At 49.3% G+C, this 24,727-nt stretch overlaps 1 long non-coding RNA gene across 1 annotated transcript in view; it reads right to left on the bottom strand.

Annotated features, from left to right (window-relative positions):
- The window catches only part of LOC310787694, an 83,286-nt gene that overhangs the window by 25,040 nt on the left and 33,519 nt on the right, over positions 1 to 24,727 (bottom strand). The gene's annotated exons all lie outside the window — the stretch shown is intronic.

Genomic DNA, 24,727 nt, shown 5'->3' with positions numbered 1-24,727 from the left:
TGGCTCTCATCAATGTCACGGCCACGCCGAGAAGAACGGCGAGAGTCCAACAACGCACTTTTATCGGCCCTAGACTTTACGTAACGGGTAACGGTTTTGCCAGTTTGGCACCTGTACATTTATGTACTGACACGACTTGGTTAGCGGCGCCCCCGACTGGTCAACCTAATCCCATTATCCAATTGGCCGTGTTGCTTTGAAGGTTTGAAATGTCACCATGACAGCAAGCCATTACAGTAGTGCTGTAAGGAGGGTGTGTAAGCAGAGAGGACCTGTTACTGGTCCTCCTCTGCTCCTCACGTCAGAAGAACACGCTGTTTTCACAAACACCACCCGAGCATGGCCTTCCCTCGACTTGTAATTAGACCCCTCTCCATAATAATCCACCCAAGAAATGGTATAAATGAAAAACAGCCACATCATTTCTTCTTACAGTGTGTCTCTTGTCACAAAATGGGAGAAAACAAAACAAGGTGGAAAAAAAAACAAAAGTGAAAAAAAAAAAGTGTGATTATTATAATAAAAATACCAGATGTCAAGAGTCACTTCTCGAAAGGTGTGTCATTGAGGGAGTTTGGGGCTGAACCTTTGGCCGAGCCCGCGGTCTAAATTTAGCTTATTTCCTAAAATAAAAAAGTGAGTTAAATCGCTGGCACTGGAAAGTACTTTCTCCTCCCCATTCATGACCTCAGTGGTGCAGTCGGCGTCACTCGTGACGAAATACTAACCATAAAAAACAACCCAAAAAGACCTCCTCAAATACTCGGAGTACATAAGGAAATAACCACAGTTTAATGTTCCCTGAAAATGAGTCTATTATGGCAATCCAAACTCCAAATGAACAGAAAAATACTGCAGTCCACATTTAGAGAGGAGTTTCCGCATTTAAACGGCCTACTTTTAGAAAACAACTTCATACTGAGCACTGCCTTTACTTGACACTGCCTTTACTTTACACTGCCTTTACTTTACTCTTTACTTTACACTGCCTTTACTTTACACTGCCTTTACCACTAACCAATTAATTAAACTGAATTAGAGCTGTGACAATTAATCCAGTAGTTGTCAACTATTCAATTTATCGCCAACTATTTTGATAATCGATTCATTGGTTCAACTTTGAGTCATTTTTTATAAGTAAAAAAAAAAAAACATATATCTGACTCTAGCTTCTTAAATGTGAATATTTTGTGGTTTCTTTACCCCTCTATATAATAGTAAACCGAATATCTTTGGGTTGTGGACAAAACAAGACATTTGAAGTCGTCATCTTAGGCTTTGGGTCGACACTGATCGACCTTTTTTCGAACAACTTATCAAACAACTAATCGATTCATCGAGAAAATAATCAACAAAATAATGGACAATGAAAATAACCGTTAGTTCCAGCCCTACTCTGATTGTATGGATGCCTAAAATGTATGCTGGACGTGCAGCAGCTCTCTGTTTGTTGACTCTACACAGTATGCGTGGAGGGGTCGAGGCTGTGTGTGGCAGGCTGGGGAGGATGACTCTACACAGTATGCGTGGAGGGGTCGAGGCTGTGTGTGGCAGGCTGGGGAGGATGCCCCTGGGGCCAGGCTGAAGAGCAAGTCAAGCAGAAGTCCCATCTAAGCTCTAAAGCACGCAGCTATCAGGCCTGTAACTAAAACACAAGCGTAAACACAGGCCACGTTAGGGATTACACCCTGCCATACCGCCTGCAGGAGACCGCAGACAGCACAGGTGGAAGCATCGCCGCGCGCCGACGCATTCTTACCCGTCTCCGTTCTGCCGATGGAGGTCTGACTGACTGACAGCTCATCATCTGCCCGTGTTGGCTGTGTGAAACTTGTGTAAACATCTTCTGGCGTGTGTATGTCTGTGTGTGTGCGTGGGTGTGTGTGTGTGTGTGAGTGAGAGAGAACGAGAGAGTGTGTGTGTGTGTGTGTGTGTGTGTGTGTGTGTGTGTGAGTGAGTGAGTGAGTGAGTGAGTGAGTGAGTGAGTGAGTGAGTGTGTGTGTGTGTGTGTGTGTGTGTGTGTGTGTGTGTGTGTGTGTGTGTGAGAGTGAGTGTGTGTGTTTGTGAAAATGGAAGCCACAGGTGTGGGGAACGCACACACACCTAATCTCCTAGGCCTAATCCCAGGTCTACGGAGCCTTGCAGCATAATAGCACACATTCTTTCAGACGCTATACAGATTATTATACAGATTCTCAAACTGTGATTCTCCATCTTTTTTCATATCAAGGAGGACCCTAATTTAGTCCACATGAGGGCCAGGGACCCCCATTTGATGAGATTTGTCTCTTGGACCCAAATCTGAGAATGTTGTTTGTTTTTTTGTTAGATATGATTATAGGATATGATTTTTAAAATGCCATGACTATTTGTACTGTAGGTCGAGAGATCACAGTGAACCTATGATCCAAACAGTCATTCTTCTGCATTCTCTAATTGTGTTCACTTCTCGTCAATTAAATAATGCTGAAGTTGAACAATTCATCAAATCTCCTGGGGACCCATTTGGAGCTCCCTCATGGACCCCTGGTGGCCCCTGGACCCCATGTTGAGAATCACTGTTCCAAAAACATTTTCCTCCAAGAAGTCACCATCCATTTCTTTTTATAATATATATTTTTGTTGTTACCTTTTTCAACCATCCCTCAACAGTTTAAATAGCCTCATCGTGCCACCGAACCATCATCCTTCCTTGAGCTGACCTTAGTCTAGAATTGGGTTGAAAAATATGTGCCGAGGCCAATGATTCAGAGAGGCGTACGGAACATTTCAGATGTATATTTTTTTATGCTTTGGAGATTTCTGTTGCGCAATGATGAATCACGGGCAGTCAGATGCAATGAGAGCAGCAGCAGCAGCAGCAGCAGAGGAAGAGAGAGCCGGCACGTTTTCCCCAGTAAACAGCACCCTCTAGAGCAACACCCTCCACTCAGACCTGCACCTCACTGTCTCGGTTGCTGCCTGTCTGCATAAACTCACAACACCCCCTAAATTATATCCCCCGCCATATGGCAGATTCATTGGGAACAATAATTGCGACGTAAAAACGTCAATACTCTTGTCGATTCCTCCAATTTCCAAAATGAGAAAATCAGACAAGCTCACGTCAAGATTCATTTTTTTCCCCTCTTCTGTGAAAGAAAGATAGACCAAATATAAGCGGGAGGTCTCACTCCGTGCCTTCATTCTGAGGGGCACAACGCAAACCTGACGAGGTGACTGCTGAACCTTAGCCGTTTCCCCGGCGCGGCCTGATAATGAGGCAGGCCGTTATTAAGATGTTTGCTTTAATCGTGTGCAGGGTTGTTAGGGGGGCGCTTTACAGTACACAGGAGAGATGAAAGTAGGCCACGCATGACGGAAGGAGCTGAGGAGGCCAGCGATAAGCCTGCTGCTACCCAGAGAAATATGAGCACACGGACGGCCATGAAAACCCAGCAAAAGACTCACCCCTCCCTCTCTCTCCCTCTCTCTCTCCCCCTCTCTCTCTCTCTCTCTCCGCTGTGTGATAACTCCTCTCGCCTCGCCTCAAATCACCACGTTACACAACCACAGAGGAATGCCTCGTATATGAGAGACAGATTTAAAGAAGGCAGAAAGAACAGGGCCGATAAAGAGGGCAGTAGTAGGTGCTGTTTGGTGGCTTGATGTTTGTGTTAGGGAGGACAGCGTTAGCGGGGCTGCGCTCAGCTCGGCAGTACAGTGAAGCAACACGACAGCAGCGACACACAAGTCCAGACACATACGCACCCAACTGCTTCACACGGGCTTACATAAACTACAGTGCGCCTACACTTCTGAGCACGCCACACGCGCTTCCTCCATCTTTTTCCATGGCACGAGTGACGAAAATAGACTCGGCTCAATATGTTTCGGTGGTATTCACGGGGCCGATTGGAAAGCCATCTTTTTATGGCCGTTTGAAACTTTCCCACGGAATTCCCAAGTTTTTCCATCCATCCGTGCATTTGACTTACGTCGCACTCAATGAAGCTGGCACACACACACAGCCAGACACGGGGCGCTGTTACCGTCTGTCACTTCAAGATGACATCTAGCACCCCGGCGCCCATCTCGAACCTGTGCTGAGTTAAAAATGGCGCTGATACTTCCTGACATGTGGACGATGGAAAAGCTTCCAGAAAAATAAATCAGAATTTTGCCTTTAATAAAAAAGGCATTTTGAAAAGGCGCTACAGTTGTCAGAGGTCATGACCCCTTAAACTAAAGATCAACACAAGGCTGACGTGCCACTTTATAAGAGTGACACGATTGTTGATGTAGCTACTATGTATCCAGTGTGGATAAACCACATTACAGTCATGTGAAACAAAAGGGAATATTGATTGATATATCACAGCTTTGTTGCTTTATTATAAATGACAAAAACTTACCCCCCCCCATAAGATAATTTGTGTCCCTTCACATCCTGTTGCATTGCATGACTTAATTGCATAAAAGGTGTGTAGTATGTGCAAGCGTTAGCCTGTGTGTTTTTAGCTAGCAGGTGAGTGTGGTGCAGTATCGAAGCAGTGTTTACTCTCTTGCATGTACTCTTGGGGACCAGTCTGTTTGAGAGTTTGAACAGTGACGTGTGAAACCCGTAAAAACAGGACATAGCGCCGCTCTGTTTGCTTAAGAACACCCAAAGAATGGGCGGCCATGACAAAACAACCCCCCCCCCCTCCGCCCACCACATTCCTCCTGTCCATCAAACCTTACCTGTGGAACCACCACAGAGATATGACACACAGCGGAAAAAGGTAGTTAGAAAGAGGAGGACTACTTCAAGGTGGGATGACTTGCAATTTGTTAAAAAGGTTGTCAGCTATCTTGACCCCCAAGTCTGACCCAGTGGAAGAGGTATGCACCCACAAGTTTGCATGCAAAGTCTTTGTCTCTCTCTCTCTCTCTCTCTCCCTCCCTCTCTCTCATAAACACACGTGCAGACACAGACAGATAGGGCAGGAACACAATATCTCTTGAATCTCTTCCTTATCCCCATAGCCAATGCAAACGTGATGCCACTCGGGTTGTGTGTGTGATTTATAGATCTGTGACACCCACACATGGGTGTGCGTGGTGTTGTTTGGCAATAGAGATGATTGTCTTCTTCGTAATGATATCCTGCCCTTTGATGAGCCAATGACTGTGTGGACAATATAAAAAAGGCAGCTTTGGTTTCCGCCTTCTGTCTCGCTGCTGTTACATCACCCGTTTTTAATGATGCTCTCAGCAGAGATGCCCAACCTCTTCTTCTTCTTATGTAACTTCTGAATAATAACCCCACGGTGACAAACCCCACGGATCAAACGTAAAGATGGGGTGACGCAGGGTGAAAAATGCATCAATCGGAATGGATGAAAAGAGAGAGAGAGAGCGAGAGAGCGGCACGTACCGCAAGATCCACCCCCCCCCCTCCCTCCCTCCCTCCCCTCCCATCATGCTTGTATCAGGGGAGCCAGGGGAAGAACTGGATGTGATTTGTATGTGTGTTTTTGAAGAGGGGTGCTCATAAACAGCCATGAAAGGGGCCCCTCTATTCAGTCGGGCCAGCCGAGATGCGCTTCACTGGGCCGGGCCTTTGTTTTCGCCCGTTCACTAAACCTTCAGCGGAGGAAAAGAGAAAGTAGGGGGGGGGGGGGGGTCGGTTCTGGATGTGAGTGGGCCCAAATGATGCCATTAGATTGGTGCCCGGCCCGCCTCGGGTGAAAAGCGCTTCGGCAGCGGTTGAAGTGATTTAAAAGATGCAGGAGAGAGAGAGAGAGAGAGAGAGAGAGAGAGAGAGAGAGAGAGAGAGAGAGAGAGAGAGCTGCCTGCAAATCCTATTTGGGAAGAACACTGGAGGGAGAATGGAGGGGCAAAATGCCAAGCCGCTGATCATTCTATAGTATGCAAAATTGCTCTCAACTCCGAGAGTGCCACGGCTGTTAAAACAAAAGACGCGGAACATTCCTTTGTCACGTGACGAGGGTCAATGCGCTGCGGTGATGCGTGGGGTCGGGAAGTTCAGCAAACTTCCCACGCTGCCGTATACCAGGAGACCTTGGCAGGAGCCGTCGAGGCTCGTCGCTGACTGGCGGGTAGCGTTTCTGTTTCCGAAAAGGGCCCGACCCAACTCAAGTGCCCCACACAGAGATGAGCCATCAAGAGGAGAAGAAGAAAAAAAGACACGACTTCCTCATCAGCATGACAAGGCACACACACCATGACACACACCAGCCACATGCGGCATGGGTAGAAGGAGTATGACCAGGGGCGAAAAAAACGAAACACGACCGTTCCTCCTTGAGTTTCGGGTGCATGTGTGTCAGGCCTGTCAATGATGTCACAGTGCCTTTCTACGAAAACATGTCCCTGGCATTAAGGCAAAGCAAAAAAAAAAAAAAACGTACCGTACTACCTCATCCGTCCACGCTGTACAAACTACATCGCATGTGCCAGATGTCTCCAGGCGCAGGACAAAAGCCTGTGAGCTATTCTACCACAGTGGTCCAGAACAAGCATTCCAGCCAAGCAAGCAGGCGATAATTCGACAATGACGCAGTGCCAGCACGATGGTATTGTGCGGTGCATGTCATCATGGTGCCCGTTGGTCGACAGCAACCTAATAGGCATGAGAACCTGACAGCGTCAACAAAGGGACAGTGCCAAACAAAACCACTTGTTGTGAGTGAAGAGGCTCCGGAACAGGCTGAGTCCGGTTCCACGGCACTCTGCTCAGCAAGCCTTCATTCCCCCGCTTAGATTACGCTCCTTGACATCTTAGGTATCAGGAAGGATGTTTGTTTTTCTTCCACAGTTGATGTGCTATTCTGGGCTGCCACCCACGCCTGCTCTCAGCTGACCTTTTCAAATCCACGTTTATTTTAGACTGCGTTGTCTGTTTTTTATAGATTACATCTTGAACTTTAGCCTGGTAAAAACCATCCTGATCATGTGATCTCACATTCTATTCTCTACGTATTCGGGCCGGACTCCCGAATCGGACGCCGCCCGCATCGATTTCAGTGGGCGGGAGCACTTGCGTTGACAGACCGCTCCTTCAGCCAATCAGCGTTGCCAAATCCGATCCAAAAATGCACTCGGAGGACCTGCGAAGACCTGTCTTTTCTGCAGAGTGTCAACAGGTCCCTGATTGGCCCGTGTACTTTGTAATTTCTGTAAATGGCAGTGGGCAGGATAACACTTTGAGCAATTGATAGAGAAATATAGAAAATATAGAAATATAGGATAGAGCAGAGGAGAGAGCAGGATAAGGGAGGAGAGCAGGGGGAATGTGAGAGAGTGATGGGGTGGGGAGGGAATGGGAAATGTTGGAGAGTATAGGAGGTGGGGAAGGAGCAAGAGGAGAGAGCAGGAGAGGGGAAGGGGGGGGGCGGGGGGGGGGGGTGTGGGGGAGAAGAGAGCAGGGGGAGGGAGGAGGTGGGGAGAGAATGGGAAATGTGGGAGAGGAGAGAGCGTATGGAAGAGTATGGGAGTATAGAGAGAGTATGGGAGACTATATGGAGAGAACAGGGAAAGGAGGGCTAGCTGACACAACAGTAACACATTACAGTAGTAATAATAACACATCGAACAATTATATGATAGAGAAATATAGACACACATTTTGCAAACGGACATATGTCAAATGAATGAATGAATGAATGACTGTTTTGTGAAGAATTGGGGTTGTTGGCATGCAATTACAGTACTCAAGTTCTCAAAAGCTGAGTAGTGTGGGTAAAGGAGTCTAGAAAGCCAGGCTTGTAGAAGGTAGTCTGGGGAGGGGGAGGCAGCAATGAGCCTCTGAGCACCAAGTCAGGAAATGGAGTCATGAAGTAAAAGCACAGTTATCCATTGGGGAAATATATGTTGAGGACTACAAGAAAGAAATCACATTAGGTAAAAGCATCATCTGAGATCTGTGTTTTGTAATACAGTCCAGGTGAGCCACCAGCAAGACAGCTGAAATTGTTCAATGACTCAGAGATGTGCTCGAAAATGACGGGGTTTTCCCCCGACTTGGCGTATTCGCCGTCTGTCTGGACTGCCAAGCAGTATCACCACTAATTGCACATGACAGGGGTACTCGAATGCCCTAAATACCTGACTTTATCAGTGCTCATTAGTAACACTGTTGGTGGAAGTTTGAGATAAAGTTTCTGCTCTCTCGACTACTACAGTCACCTCTGGGAGGATGCATGGACAGTTAGTTCATCTGGACGCAGTGTTCTCTGCTCAGCAGGCAGCGATAACCATCTGCTTGTCTTCATGGCTCATAGCTCCACACAGGAAAGCATAGAGAAGCTGCATGAATGAATCAAGGCGCTATCAGTTCCAATACAACTAATTTCCCGACGCTGAGAGACCTGAGATTTGGGGAAACGTTAAAGTTTGAGCAGAAACGATTTGATCGGAAATGTGATCATGATAGAGGCCGCTACAGACGGCCCCCGTGAGAGATCGCGAGCGTTCTGTTTCACACTCTCACAGCGGGACAGACTGTACGCTATGTAAAGCATCGCACTAATAAAAGCGGGGAATACAAATAATTACTTATCATAAACTATGTTCACGAGGACAACATGATGAGACTTTATTGTTTTCCGAACTGCAACCGCACTCTGCGGGTTGGAGTAGTAGTCAATCAAAGTGTGGGTGTTTCCAGCCAAAAATATTCCTGGACAAGTGCCAGATTTGAACTTATACAAGGAATGTTCTGTAAATTAAAACAAACATCATTTACGTCACGTCAGAAACCACTGAAAACCTGGGTGTCTATCAGTCTAACTATGAGGCAAGCCCAAACGGATTCTGACTCCAAAATGACTTGTAAGCAGCTGGTAGGAAATAAATGCAACACGCGGCGGCATTGACCAATCGTGTTTATTTCTGAGACTTGGTATGGCTTACCACGGAAACAATAAACCTCAACCCCATACAGAAATTAATCCTGCATTCTGGATTTGATTTCACTACTACCATATTGGATTGGAGAGAGTTGGTAATGTTGTTCTGCCTTTTCATCATGGTGGGAACATTTGATACGGGGCATTTTCAAAATGTCGCTGACGCAAGTCGATTTAATGGTTTGATGTTTTCTTTTATGCCGTCCTACAGTGGTGTGGAAAAAAACAACAACGAGCAAAACCAAAGCAAAATTAGCAGAAAGGCAGAAACTTCACAAGGGTCAAAAACGTAACCGTGTTCGACCCTGGAGGCCATGATGTCAGTGGAAGTCTTTTCCAGGACGCTTGATACGGTGATACGGGCCCTGTGGGCTCCTGCTGATAAGCTTGAGGAGAGCAGGTCGCTGGGAGACCCTCTCAGCATGCTGCTTGTTGGCTAACAATGCTGCCTCAGTCCCCGACTATCTGGCCATCTCACCACAGACCACAGCACGTGGGCCGGCCGGACACAGGTAATCAGGGCTGTCAGAATGGGAACAGATCCTGTTGCAGGGACCACAAACCAGCATCTCAACCCTCTTGCAGGGACCACAAACCAGCATCTCAACCCTCTTTCTACAGGACAAAACAGTTCAAGATATTTATAAAACAAATGGAAAGAGGCCCGATTTGAAGAGAGAAAAACCCTATGTTATCGTGTGCAATGCAATCGTGTTCTCGTTCAAAATGGTTGCAAAGCTGTCACAAGTTGATCTCTCACAGTAGCTGCGGAGCACCTGGTGTGCTCCGCAGTGATTTAACGTGGCACTGTATTGGGGTGGACTTAGCACACATTTTCCTCATTCTCCTCTCTTTATAGAGTGACCCTCCTTGCACAAGCGCCGCCGCCGCTGCACTCTCTGTCGAACCGGTTGGTGGCGAAATCACTGTTTCATTGTGATGCCCCGTTGCCGTGGAGACGCCCAGGTGTTGCTCACGAGCCGAAGCCGAGGAATCAGAAAACCAAAAGACGCTCCGCTAATCCTTCTCCATACCGCAGTGTGTCAATAATCAGGAATGCACTCCCTAAACTAAGCCATTGTTCCTCTGCCAAGAAAATCACAAATATAAGCACTGACACTGCCTCTGGGCACCGCAGCCTCTGTGACTGGAGAAGAAATGAAGTGCAGAGCAAGAACAACACGAGTACAGCGATGGAGGAAGGAAGCTTTGATACGTCTCCAGACAGCTTAATGCCGTCTGAATCGTAAAGCGCCGCGCTGCTGCAGCGCATGGGGAGATGTATGGCGTTAGCGGTAGCTTCTTTGTACAGTAAGAGAAAGACAGAGCCAGTTTGCTCCCGAGAAAGCCAGCTGTTGTCAACAGTTGGACGGCTTTGAACTCGCGCTAAGCCCCGAGACAGCAGGACATATCCTCTCCGCTCCTTTGAACTGCGCTCCATTAGAGTCCAATTTAGAATAGAAGATGAAAATAGGGAAAAATAATCTCGAGGACTCGCATAGAGGCACTTGACAATGGTGTCTGATGTTTGTGGACAAAAAGCCACCCGGCCACCCCCCCCCCCCCCCCCCCTCGCTGGCCCACGTTGGGTCGCACCGGCCGCTCTCGATCCGATTGGCGTAAACTCGTATGACTGCGCTGTGGTATCGGGCGCGTGGTGTGGCAACTGATTGGTTTGAGGGGGATTGTGTGTGTGGACCTTTTCAGTTTCTAAATGCAACTCATCTGTCCTGTAACTCGCCTCATATGACTTTGTTTTAAGATGTTAAACCGGCAGTTTGAGAGGCATCTTGATATAAAGCAGCAACATACCAACTGACCTATACACAAGAACAGCGCATACCATAAGATCACACATGCAGACACGAGTAGTTCTGAGACGATTCTATATGAGACAAGACAATAGCTCGCCTGTTGTCTCTGAGTGTGTGTGCGTGTGTGTGTGTGTGTGTGTGTGTGTGTGTGTGCGCGCTGCGGTATCAAAGAACAGGGCAATGCAGAATCGAGCGGGCGGGCGGATGCGGCCGGCATGGTGGGACGCCCCGGCGCTGGAGAGGTCCTCCTCAGAGCTTTCTTGTGTGAGGCGGCTAGCCACAGCCCGGTTCTGCCTCCCTGAGACGCAAAGGCCTCATGGCAAGCCACAACAATAAGCATCTTTGTCGAGCAGCACTGTATCTTTACGCATGACTGTAAATGACAGGAGAGGGTAGTGCGTCTTAATGAGCTCCAGGTATGTGCTTGTCATAAAACAGGAGACTAATTTATAAACATCTGCGGATCTAAGCTTGCGTTTAAGAATACATGTGCTGACCTGAGAAGAACAGCTTGCATCATATGCAAGCCCCCAAGTTCCGGTTCTGAAAATTGAGGGGGAAAGTACCGACAACTGTAGTTCCTCGAATGGCCAGTTGAGGCTGGCTCCAAAAAGGAGTCATTCCCCATTCACCCCCATGTTAAAATGCCCGACTTTACAGCAGGAATAAACATGTTTACAGGCTGGTACAAAAAACGTTTTCGGTAATTTCACCTTTCATGAGAATTGTATGGGGTGAATTATTATACAGCTCACGAGTTTAGAGTCAAACAGAATTAAAAAAAATACTACTGTATGTTTTGGGCCTGATTGATAGGTCACCTGGACCAATAGCAGGCAGCGCAGCCTGCGGCTCTGTGGCAAACCCCCTCTCGTCAAACATGGTCACTTCTGGCTCCAAAAACCAAGATGGTGACAGCCAAACGAGTTCAGAAATCTATGGGTGACATCACACTGACTACGTCCATCCATCTCCCCCCACTTTTTTTTTTACAATCTATGATTGTATGGCATTTAGCACGATAGAGATATTTATCAATCTGATCAGCGACCACAAATTGAAACTTTATGCCTATAACCTGTAACATGAATTGACAGACAAATGTCTTAGGGGGGCCATCACACCTATTACAGTAAATTTTCTTTGGTCCAAACATACTGTAGTTGAAAAGTTTGATTTGTAGCATGTTTCTATTTGATTTGTTTGGGTTCACACTTCACAATTACAACAAACCTGGACTCACAAGCAGAAGTCCCGTGGACTCACCAGCAGCCTGTCATCCTCTGGGATTAGAGAGTTTGGCAGCTGGGGAGCTGAGGGAGTCAAAACAAAGCTGATCCAGTCAACTTTCACCTTGCAGAGCTACTAGTGGAGCAACACAGACCACCTTGTTAAGTCCACAAGTCAGAGACAACCAAACTTGACCCCTCTCTGTGCCAGGTTAGAGCTGAACCTGAACTTGACTCCTCAAGTCACCTGGTGCACTTTAGACCGTGCTGATTGGTTGCCGTCGAGTATCTGACCCCAGACTCGTAGCTCTTAGCCACTTGGCAAGTGCCCACTCATCCTGATGTCACGGGTCTAATTGCTCGCACTGCGTGGGATGTGAAGTCTGATATACAGTACAGTATGGTACATTGTTGACTCTGTGTGTGTGTGTGTGTGTGTGTGTGTGTGTGTGTGTGTGTGTGTCATCAGCAGCCAGGCTAACACATGCCTGCAGGCAAACACATACACACTCATGTCTTCACCCGCCACAGCCTATCATTACGCCTGTCACGTAGCCACCTCCGCAGCGGGCCTCGCAAGCCCTGACAACCACCGGCACACACACCTGGAGGGCCAAACACACACACACACACACACACACACACACACACACCTGGAGGGCCAAACACTCCGCTCTCTGCCTTGTGCTTCATAAACATGGCCATCTAAACAGACACACACGCGCGCGTGCGCGTACACACCCACCCACCCACGCACACACACACCCACCTATTCATATCCTGCAGCCTCAGCTTCAGCCTGGCCCCTCCCCTTCTCTGTAAAGTATGTCTCGCTTTTCTATCTCCCCCGACCGCACATGCTTTAGTGCTGTTTAATTTATTTCCATTGTTATGGTTTTCCATAGCAGTGGAGTGAATCAGCGCGCGCACGCACGCACACACACACACACACACACACACACACACACACACACACACACACACACACACACACACACACACACACACGCAGCTGCTTCCAGGTAGGCAGCACACACAAGTAGTAGAACTTGGAACAGAGAAATGTGATCTTAGAAGTGAAAGCATACAATCGATCCGAAGTAAAGGATCCAGCTAAAGCACTTTGGACGCTGGTTGTATGAGCCTGATGTTGAACTGCGGCGGCTTCCTCACGCATGATGTTCTCATCCGTGTTTGCTCGAGTCGCGCTCCTTCAGAGAGTACACTCAAGGATGACTGAACGCACGACAAGACCACTAAGCAAACATGGCTGACGTGGTGCACCTGAGCCCAGCCCGGCCTGCCACACAGGCAGGACCCTTTCAAAGTCTGTCACCGTGACAAATCGGAACACGCAAAACGTCTTAAGAGCCCCATCCTGCTGGTTCCCTCGTGCAAACAGAAACGTCCGGACGAGTTCATCGAGAGAACAATATGAACGTGCTACTCTGACAGAGGCCTTTGAAACAGACAAAAGTCAGTGTGGTGTTGCCCTCCTTTGTCATGTGACATGGTTGTCGTGGGGCTTTTGCTTGCTCAGCAGCAGATCCTTTTCACAGAGGGCTTACCGTGTGGCGGCGTGCACACAGTCTTGATCCAGCTCCACCTTGATGTGAGTGGTGTGTGTGAAACCTGAAACCCACAGGCTTTACAGGCCTGACTGTGGCAGGGAGAATCTGGAAAAGCAGCATGTCACACCTTATGAGAGAAGGATACTCAGATTCACAGAAACCGTTGCGTTCCATTCCATCACAATAGGCTACCTGACATTGTGCATGAAGCATATTTTGCAAGGTACCAACTGCACGATGCTGTTTAGTGACATGTAGAAAATAAATCAAGATTATTATGATTGCCCCCTTCGCCTCTCCCCTGCTGGTCAGCTTTCACATCACTTTCCTGTGCTCGGGAACGGAACAGAACGGAACACTTGCAGAGTATACTCGCGTCATCAACTACGCCTGGAGTGTATCTTCGCCCGTGTGTTGTCTATGTGGTTCGGTACACCGGTTGGCGGTCACATTCGCAAACGTTCCGTGCCCAGACCACCTTTTCAAGTGGACCCTGTCACCCTGGGGACACATACCCCCAATCCGGCTTCCCATCCTCACGCACAGCCAATCGTGCCTGTACGGACGGCCGACCAAGCCGGAGGTAACACGTGGATATGAACCTTGTGTTGGTAGGAAGGGAATCTACCCCTACACTACCCGGACACCGCTCCGCAGGGAATCCTTGCCGGGTGGCGGAACCACCACAACTGTCTCCTCTTGATGTGGAGGAGCAGAAGCTCAACTGTGAGTTCCCTCCAGATCAATGTGCTCCTCACACATGTGCTCCTCACACATGTGCGAGGAGCTCGGTGCACCGCACAATGCAGAGAAACGCATTGCGGCCACTCACATGCGCAATCTCATTCTTTTGGTCCCTCTCCAGAGCTTGTGAACATAGATGAGGATCGGAACGAAGGCTGACCAACAAAAATCACAAGCTTTGCTTTGTGGCTAAGCTCTGTCTTCACCAAGGCAAAGTGTTTTCAGGCAAACGGTCAAACAAATGTGATTTAAAAAAGTCCCCTAAAAGAGAACCTGGCCTGGAACAGCGATACCAGGGCCGTCTGCTGGTGCCCGCTGTCTGACCCCCGGTGGCCAGGTGAGCCCAGTAGACCCACTGTTAGTTTGCACTGCTCCTTCCATTCGTTTTGTGACTCCAACTTAGGCCTGTCTCTGTCTGGACCCATGGTGGTCTTCTGCCCACGCCTTTCTGCTCCTTGTAGTATGTTACCTGATTTAAACTAGATAAACAAGAATGGGATGTGGAATAGATTTTTTTTAAGTAAAATTATAGACCAATTACATATCCTATCTGACTGTCGCAGTGTTATGAGCTAGAAAATCAGTTGAGCTTCGGCCTAAAACTTGGCTTCAACCTATGCCTATACGAGTCTGAGAGTGTGTGTGTGTGTGTGTGTGTATTATGTGTTATGAATGACCTCATCAAGCACTCGAATACACAGCAGAGGAGTCTGGGTAACATCAGGACCGCGCTACGCCGGGGCGCCCCGACATCGTCTCCGCGCTTCATTTACATACAACAATATACAGGTCCACAGCCCACTCCCAAACACACACTAACAAACCATTCATGGCACGCTAAACTCAATCTCAGTCAGAGCGCGTCCGTGCACATGTCCGCGAGTGTGTGTGTGTGTGTCCGCGAGTGTGTGTGCGTGTGTGTGTGTGCGTGTGTGACTATGTTTGTTTGTAAATCAGCAGAAGAAAGGGCAAGTTTCCCAAATACACACGCCGCCGTCAACTCCTTGGGGCATAGTGAGCACTGAGAGCAGGGTGCTCCGAAGACATAAAGTGAAACGCTACAATGCTTTTATTGTTCAAAATCAATTAAGCGTTGGCCTCGTTTATTTTCTCTCTCTCTCTCTCTCTCTCTCTCTCTCTCTCTCTAACTAACTGTACCACACTGGCACAAGGGTCGGGTGCGGGTGCGGGTGCGGGGCCGGTAATCCCACACAAACGCATCCCTCTTATCCCTCCGCTGTTAACAGCACAGTGTGTGATCGCTGTGAGAAATATGCAGAGCTGTCTCCCATGGCCGTGACGGGACGGGACAGGACAAGGGGGAACATCCAGCCGCGGGGCGCGAGCGCGCGCGCGCGTGTGTGTGTGTGCGTGTATGTGTGTGTGTGTGTGTGTTTCTGTGAGCATGCAGAAGTCTCGGGCATGATCAAACAAAGCACACACACACACACACAGGTACAGTATGCCATCTGTACTTCCCCCCCACACACCCCCTGAAAAACCTTCCCCCACCCACTCACCACCCCTCCCCTCCCCCCTCCCCCCCACCACCATCTCCATAGAGTCTTGCAGTGGATGGAGTGTCAGAATGAAAGAGACCTTGTCTAAGAGCATAATCCTTGGGCGATTAGTCAACGCGTCTCGATTAAAAGCCGGCAACGCGGCCACGCCCCCATCCCTCACCACACACCCCCCCCCCCAGTGGAAATGGCAGCCCACAGGTGTCCACACAATGTGTCTCATTAGACAAAAATGGGGGGTTGCGAGGGGGAGGGGGAGGGGGGGGCGACTTTCACATGAGAGAGAGGAGAGGAACGAGTCTGGACCACGGCCTGAACAATCACACACTAAAGACTTGCCAGCGCCAGTGAGAATGCCAACATAGGAGCCCTGTAACTAGACTGTTTTATAGGCTGCTTGTGTTGTGTCTTTGGGGGGTAAACGTACGTAGTGTCCCATGCAAACTACTGAGTGTGTGCAGGAGCTTTCTCTTTGTTGCAAATGTTAAAGGAACACTATGCTGATTTTCAACCACTTGTGTATATCATTACAAAATCAGTAGCAGATCCGAAAACTGTCAACTGTTTTGCAGTCATTCATTTAGTTTGACAGTTATTGAGAGTTGATTTGAGTGAAGTTGTGGAGCAGTGATGTCATTTTTGTTTATGAATGAATGACATCACTGGTCCACAACTTCACTCAAGTCAACTCTCAATAACTGTCAAACTAAACGAATGTCTGCAAAACGGTTTAGAGCTTTCTGATCTGCTACTGATTTTGTAATGATACAAAGCTGGTTGAAAATTGGCACATAGTGTTCCTTTAATGAGAGAGAGGAGGGGGGCGGGGCAATGGCACATATTTTGGACAGATTATCCCTTCATCATCAGGCAGTGTTTTCTGTAAACAGCCATTTGGAAGTGGGAGGATGTAGGGTACACACAGGTATTCCACCCAATCAGCCTCGCTTTCCATCAACATACTTTCAAAGGGTAAATACCTCACAGTGCAGGTAAATACCTCGCCTTAACCTCACGTTAAGGATATTCCCATGCTAGAACATGTCACTATTAAATAGTGTACTTCAGTGACTCTGACTCGTCACTCTGTGTGTCTGTGTGTTCCTGACACACACAGTCAGGTACACACAGACGTTCCGTCCCGGCGGCTGAGTTTGAGTGCAGAATCGACAGTCAACAGCTGGCACAGACTCGGTGTGTTTGTAGTGAAACAGAGCTGGCTCAGGCTGTGTTTATATTCAATTCTTTATGAGTCTTAATCAGAAGTGCTTATTAAGGCAGTGATGTGATGAAGGCCTGCAGGGGCTGTTTGAGGAGCCAGAGGCCCATTTTCCAACATGAAGAAATGCAGGAGCACCCAACAACTCTAACTACAACATAGTTCCTGGTTCTCTCTCTCTCCCTCTCTTCTCTCTCTCACTCCCTCTCTCTCGTCTCTGTCTCTCTCTCTCCCTCTCTATCGCCTCTGTCTCTCTCTCTCCCTCTCGCCTCTGTCTCTCTCTCTCCCTCTCGTCTCTGTCTCTCTCACTCACTATCTCTCTCCCTCTCTCTCATCTCTGTCTCTCTCACTCTCTCTCATCTGTCTCTCTCTCTCTCTCCCTCTCTCTCGTCTCTGTCTCACTCTCTCTCCCTCTCTCTCGTCTCTGTCTCACTCTCTCTCTCGTCTGTCTCACTCACTCTCTCTCTCCCGTCTCTGTCTCTGTCTCTCTCTCTCTCGTCTCTCACTCTCTCTCTCTTTCTATCCCTTCTCTCTCCTCCACCCTGCTTTCTCTTAAAGGACAAACAAATCCACACATCAAGTGCTGACAGATCAGGAGTTTGCGAGCCAACTGCGTAACAGGAATAGTTTAACCCCTTAGTGGGCAAACTTTGTTTGCTGGTCTAGCTAATTATGATGCTTTATGATCAAAATGAAGCTTTAAAATGAAGCTTTAAAATGCATTGCAAACTTTTGCTGCAGCATTGTTTATTCTGTGCCAATGGCATATTTTTATTGAAATTCAATTTGATTTAAATTGATCATAATACATAACTTTTTTCCATCACAAATGCGTCCACTTCTTTGTGATAATTACAACCCCCATCGATTTATGTAATTAATTACTGTGCAATTAGGCACTTAAACGCAGTGTTGGATTTACCTACAATCTATCCGTGGGCCAGTTCCTCCATTGTCATTGTGAGTTGAAGCCATTCTTCTTAATCTGCTCCTAATTAACCCGTGGCAGCTTGAGGAACAGGAAGTGACCTTTGACCCTGGAGACAGACTACTGTACTTCCCCAATCACATCCATCGTGTGCCTAACCTCCAGTGAAAGCCCGCAGAAGGAGGGGCCTAACCTCCAGTGAAAGCCCGCAGAAGGAGGGGTGTGTCTTTAGAGACCGGACATATAGAGGAATCAATTACCCCTTTTCCCCAGAGACCCCAATAGACTTACAGCGAGGGGCGGGGCTGAACTGTTTCCTGACATCTCATGTTGTGAGGAGGACCGCAGCACTTGCCAGTCAGGCAGTCAGTCAGTCAGTCAGTCAGGCAGTCAGCCAGTCAGTCAGGCAGCCAGTCAGTCAGTCAGTCAGGCAGGCAGGCAGTCAGTCAGCCAGCCAGTCAGTCAGGCAGCCAGTCAGTCAGTCAGTCAGCCAGTCAGGCAGTCAGTCAGTCAGCCAGTCAGCCAGCTAGCCAGCGAGGCCGGCAGTATGCAGAGGTCCACAGGGTGCGAACAACACATGGTTTGAGTTTGGCTCCGTGTAGGAACGGGAGGAAAGAGGGGCCTGGTAGCAGGAACCCTCCAATTCTCACTTCCTGCTTCTGCTGGAAACGCGATCTGCGTGCCCGGCCGCCGCCGCCGCCATCAACACAGGGCGCAGTGTTTGCCCCGGCAGCCGAGGGGATAGCGCGCCCGCGCGGAGGGCACCCCATCACATGGAATCAGCCTGTCAGCGCCCCCCGAACCCCCCCGAACCCGGGTTGCTGTTTCCCTAACGAGCCGGGGGGATACGGCAAAGACAATCCCGTTCAATCATGCTGTCAATTCTGCTGCGCCGCAGCGGCAGGTCAGGTGACAGCCTGACAGGTCAGGTGACAGCCGAGCCAGTGCCTCTCATTCCTCCAGGAAGCATTTTTCAAACACGGGGCCTGATAATTAAATGGCAGAAAAAACAGACGGATAAGTTACCAGCCACTTTTTTCCAGGAAGTGAATCTGCGTCTGTGTTTAAATATGATAGGCATGTGTGGTGAGGGTGCTTGTTTCCTTATTATTCCTATTTATTATTGTTGTTAATATTTCTTTGTCAGTAGACCAGCAACTAATAATATCTGGAGGAACGCCTTGAGGAGAGCAGCAGCCTGGCTGTCAAGTGCACAGAGAGATATTGACAGCTGATAATGGATGGCGAAGGGGAGGACACGCCATTGGTGACGCATGGGGAGAGGCCCTAATTACAGGCTTGAGCAAGCCTGTTAATTACATTTACGACCTGAGAGCTCAAATCAATGTCACTTAAACGGCTTCTGGAAGAGAGAACTCCAGCTGACCTCGCCGTCTTGCTGTCCCTCCATGACGGCGGAAGTTGAGTCACCTCACAATATGGCAGGTTACAGTTGGTCAAGTAAACACTCATAAAACCACTGAAAAGGCGTCTGCATATTTTTGCACCAATGACCTTCCTTTGAACTAATAATTCAGAAAACCCTGAGAGACAAAAGAGAGAATAACAGACCCCCGGAAGGTTCGACAACAATGCCAGGGCCCCCTCCGGACGACCAAGGCATCAAATGCACCCACAAGAGCTGCATGGGGCAGCATGTGTGTGTGTGCGTGCGTGCGTGTGTGTGTGCGAGCGCGCGTGTCCATGTGCGCTAGTGTGTGTTGCCAAGACCCTAGCCCCACTGTTTATGCTCTGCTGTGTCTGGGTCAGCGGGACTCTTGACTGGATTCTTGCCCCAGCATGCAGAAAGTTTTAACGGTGTTGTTGCAGGAGGAGGAATGATTACATTATAAAAATACACCGCACCATATGCTGTAGTGAGAGCCCAAACCACACAGTGACATACGGCAGGATCCAGCTAGGCCTCTTTAACCTGGCTCCTCCAGCTGACACAGCCTGGCCATGGAGGCTAGCTGCCTCACCTGGCACTGCCTGCCTGGCCACGGAGGCTAGCTGCCTCACCTGGCACTGCCTGCCTGCCCGCAGAGGCTAGCTGCCTCACCTGGCACTGCCTGCCTGCCCGCGGAGGCTAGCTGCCTCGCCTGACACTGCCTGCCTGGCCACGGAGGCTAGCTGCCTCGCCTGGCCACGGAGGCTAGCTGCCTCACCTGGCACTGCCTGCCTGGCCGCGGAGGCTAGCCGCCTCGCCTCGCACTGCCTGGCCACGGAGGCTAGCTGCCTCGCCTCACCTGCCCTGCCTGGCCACGGAGGCTAGCTGCCTCGCCTCACCTGCCCTGCCTGGCCACGGAGGCTAGCCGCCTCGCCTGGCACTGCCTGCCTGGCCATGGAGGCTAGCCGCCTCGCCTGGCACTGCCTGCCTGGCCGCAGAGGGTAGCTGCCTCGCCTGGCGCTGCCTGCCTGGCCACGGAGGCTAGCTGCCTCGCCTGGCACTGCCTGCCTGGCCACGGAGGCTAGCTGCCTCGCCTGGCACTGCCTGCCTGGCCACGGAGGCTAGCTGCCTCGCCTGGCACTGCCTGCCTGGCCACGGAGGCTAGCTGCCTCGCCTGGCACTGCCTGCCTGGCCACGGAGGCTAGCTGCCTCGCCTGGCACTGCCTGCCTGGCCACGGAGGCTAGCTGCCTCGCCTGGCACTGCCTGCCTGGCCACGGAGGCTAGCTGCCTCGCACTGCCTGCCTGGCCACGGAGACTAGCTGCCTCGCCTGGCGCTGCCTGCCTGGCCACGGAGACTAGCTGCCTCGCCTGGCACCGCCTGCCTGGCCACGGAGGCTAGCTGCCTCGCCTGGCACCGCCTGCCTGGCCACGGAGGCTAGCTGCCTCGCCTGGCACTGCCTGCCTGGCCACGGAGGCTAGCTGCCTCGCCTCACCTGCCCTGCCTGGCCACGGAGGCTAGCTGCCTCGCCTTGCGCTGCCTTTGTGTCAGACGCTGGCGGGCGGCTGAAAAAGACCGGGGTGAGATGACTCCCGAGGCAGCCAATGCTTACTCAGCGAGTCCCTGTGTGAGGGGTGGAACAGGAGAGACAGACAGCATGAGAGAGAGCATACGAGAGAGAGAGTGTGAGAGACAGAGAGCATGAGGGAGAGCATACGAGAGAGAGTGTGAGACAGACAGCATGAGGGAGGAGAGCGTGTGAGAGACAGACAGCATGAGAGAGTGTGTGAGAGACAGACAGCATGAGGGAGAGCATGTGAGAGACAGACAGCATGAGTGTGTGAGAGACAGACAGCATGAGAGTGTGTGAGAGACAGACAGCATGAGAGAGTGTGTGAGAGACAGACAGCATGAGAGTGTGTGAGAGACAGACAGCATGAGAGAGTGTGTGAGAGACAGACAGCATGAGAGAGTGTGTGAGAGACAGACAGCATGAGAGAGTGTGTGAGAAACAGACAGCATGAGTGTGTGAGAGACAGACAGCATGAGAGTGTGTGAGAGACAGACAGCATGAGAGTGTGTGAGAGACAGACAGCATGAGAGAGTGTGTGAGAAACAGACAGCATGAGAGAGTGTGTGAGAGACAGACAGCATGAGAGAGTGTGTGAGAGACAGACAGCATGAGAGAGTGTGTGAGAGACAGACAGCATGAGAGTGTGTGAGAGACAGACAGCATGAGAGAGTGTGTGAGAGACAGACAGCATGAGAAAGTGTGTGAGAGACAGACAGCATGAGAGAGTGTGTGAGAGACAGACAGCATGAGAGAGTGTGTGAGAAACAGACAGCATGAGTGTGTGAGAGACAGACAGCATGAGAGTGTGTGAGAGACAGACAGCATGAGAGTGTGTGAGAGACAGACAGCATGAGAGAGTGTGTGAGAAACAGACAGCATGAGTGTGTGAGAGACAGACAGCATGAGAGAGTGTGTGAGAAACAGACAGCATGAGTGTGTGAGAGACAGACAGCATGAGAGAGTGTGAGAGACAGACAGCATGAGAGAGTGTGTGAGAAACAGACAGCATGAGTGTGTGAGAGACAGACAGCATGAATGTGTGAGAGACAGACAGCATGAGAGAGTGTGTGAGAAACAGACAGCATGAATGTGTGAGAGACAGACAGCATGAGAGTGTGAGAGACAGACAGCATGAGAGAGTGTGAGAGACAGACAGCATGAGAGAGTGTGTGAGAAACAGACAGCATGAGTGTGTGAGAGACAGACAGCATGAGAGTGTGAGAGACAGACAGCATGAGAGAGTGTGTGAGAAACAGACAGCATGAGTGTGTGAGAGACAGACAGCATGAATGTGTGAGAGACAGACAGCATGAGAGAGTGTGTGAGAAACAGACAGCATGAGAGAGTGTGTGAGAGACAGACAGCATGAATGTGTGAGAGACAGACAGCATGAGAGAGTGTGTGAGAAACAGACAGCATGAATGTGTGAGAGACAGACAGCATGAGAGTGTGAGAGACAGACAGCATGAGAGAGTGTGAGAGACAGACAGCATGAGAGTGTGAGAGACAGACAGCATGAGAGAGTGTGTGAGAAACAGACAGCATGAGTGTGTGAGAGACAGACAGCATGAGAGAGTGTGTGAGAGACAGACAGCATGAGAGAGTGTGTGAGAGACAGACAGCATGAGAGAGTGTGTGAGAGACAGACAGCATGAGAGAGTGTGTGAGAGACAGACAGCATGAGAGAGTGTGTGAGAGACAGACAGACAGCATGAGTGTGTGAGACAGACAGCATGAGTGTGTGAGAGACAGACAGCATGAGTGTGTGAGAGACAGACAGCATGAGTGTGTGAGAGACAGACAGCATGAGTGTGTGAGAGACAGACAGCATGAGAGTCTGTGAGAGACAGACAGCATGAGGGAGAGCATGTGAGAGAGAATCATTGGTCAGTTGAACCAGTGGTTTTCAATCAGCTGCCGTGAGAATGTGCAGGTCAGTGAGCATTGGGCGAGTGCCCAGGCCAGGCCAGGGGCACCAGCCAATTGCGGGGGGAAGAGGGGTGGAATGTGTGGACGCCGGCGTCTGTAGTCGATATGACTGTCTTTCAGAGGCTGTAGTAGTAGTAGTAGTAGTAGTAGTAGAAAACTTTAATGTCCTCCAAGGAGGCAATTTGTTGTACAGCACAGTACATAAGGACACAGACACATTAAAATAACATACACAACTCATACAAATCATAAAATCATCTGTAGTGGTCAAAAATACTACAAAAATATGCAATAATACTGTGTATTAAAGTGCACATGTTAGCAGCCCTGCAAGTGCATATCTGATAACAATAAAACAACAAATAAAAACTTCAGATTCCCTGAATCTCACATCTTATTTAGCTGGATGATTGACATGGGGATAAATTAATGTTTCGCTCTGTTGGTTCTGATCTTGGGGTATGTGTACCTCCGACCAGAAGGGAGTAGCTGAAACTCTGCTGACAGTGGATGGGTTCTGTCTGAGCAGACCTTAATTGTCTGCCTTCACGGTCAGCCTAGTCAAGTACAGGTGGTACAGGTCGGCCAGCGGTTGCCCCATGCTTTTTCCACAGAGCGGGCTAACTTTTAAAGCTAAAGAGTGAAGATACTAACATCATAGAAGACTAGAAGACAAAACGAGCTTGAATCTTCAACAGGAGATACCGTATAAATCCAAGTTGGAGGAAGCATTTTGCACTTGCGGATGTAGCATTTCTCACTCAACTGCTAGCCAGGCTAGCAGTGTGTTGCAATCCTATATTGAGCTGGATATTCTACTAAATGTGCCAATGGGTGAAGTAGCTGGTATGTTTACCTGGAACGGCTGCAACTTAAGCTGTCAATCAAACAAAGGGGACGGGAACTTCCTCTCCTTGTCAACACTGAAAATGAAGACTTTCCAAACGTCTCTTAAGGTAATCAATTCATTCAACCGGTCTAACAACAATACTCATAACATACAGCATACAATATACATATAGACACATACTGTACACAAGCTTTGCATACAAAGTAGTCCCTTCTGTGTGAACCTTCCCACACAGGTTGATTCTGGTGCGGAGCCAGTCAGTGAGTTACCTAGAAGCAGAACCTCTCCCTCTCTCTCTCTCTCCCTCCACGTCTCCATTTCACTCTCTCTGTGCTCTCCTTGTGTCTGATAACAAGACGGAGCACGCTCACTGTAAACCTCTTGGGGGGTGGGGGTGGTTGGGGGGTGGTTGGGGGGGGGTTTGGGAGATTAACTTTATTTTGAATTCCTTCCCCTTAATGTGGCAATTACACCCCCCCCCGCCTCTCAACAGCACAGCACGCCGTCTGTTCCAAAAGCACATCAACTATTTGTTTTTGACCCAGAAAGCATTTCTCTCGCTGCCAGCTGAGGCTCAAACTTCACAGCAGAGATGGTCTGCCGCCGCCGCCCGCTCCAGCGAGGGCGGCGTGCGTCTCTGTGTTCTGCCCAGGAGACGTGTGCTGCTGCTGCATGTGAATTCCTCAATTCAGCCGGGGACCAGAAAAAATCTGACCCCAATCATCATTAGTTCCACTTGTAAATGTTGCATAAAGCGTTGCGTTGTGCCAGGAAACACACAGAACAGAACTACTACTCAACTGGGCAAAAAACTGCATTCGACTGTTTGAAGGTTGATCGGAATCGTATTATTAAAGCGTACATGTTTCGTCAGAAATAATTGAATCCGATTTATGTGACTTCTTATTGATTTCCGCTGGTCAAAGCTAGTCTTGTGAAATGTGTTTTCCGGAATGAAACAAAAGTAGCTGGCTAAATGCTTTTAAGACCATAATTCTTTGGATCTTAGTCGCCGCGTCATAAGCCAGGTCATTTGTGTCTAATCTTAGTAAGCAGATCAGAAGGTT

This window comes from Poromitra crassiceps (assembly GCF_964638095.1).
Source record: "Poromitra crassiceps genome assembly, chromosome: 13".
NCBI lineage: Eukaryota > Metazoa > Chordata > Actinopteri > Beryciformes > Melamphaidae > Poromitra > Poromitra crassiceps.
Note: the sequence above shows the minus strand (reverse complement) of the source record. Positions and strands in the feature narration are given on the sequence as shown.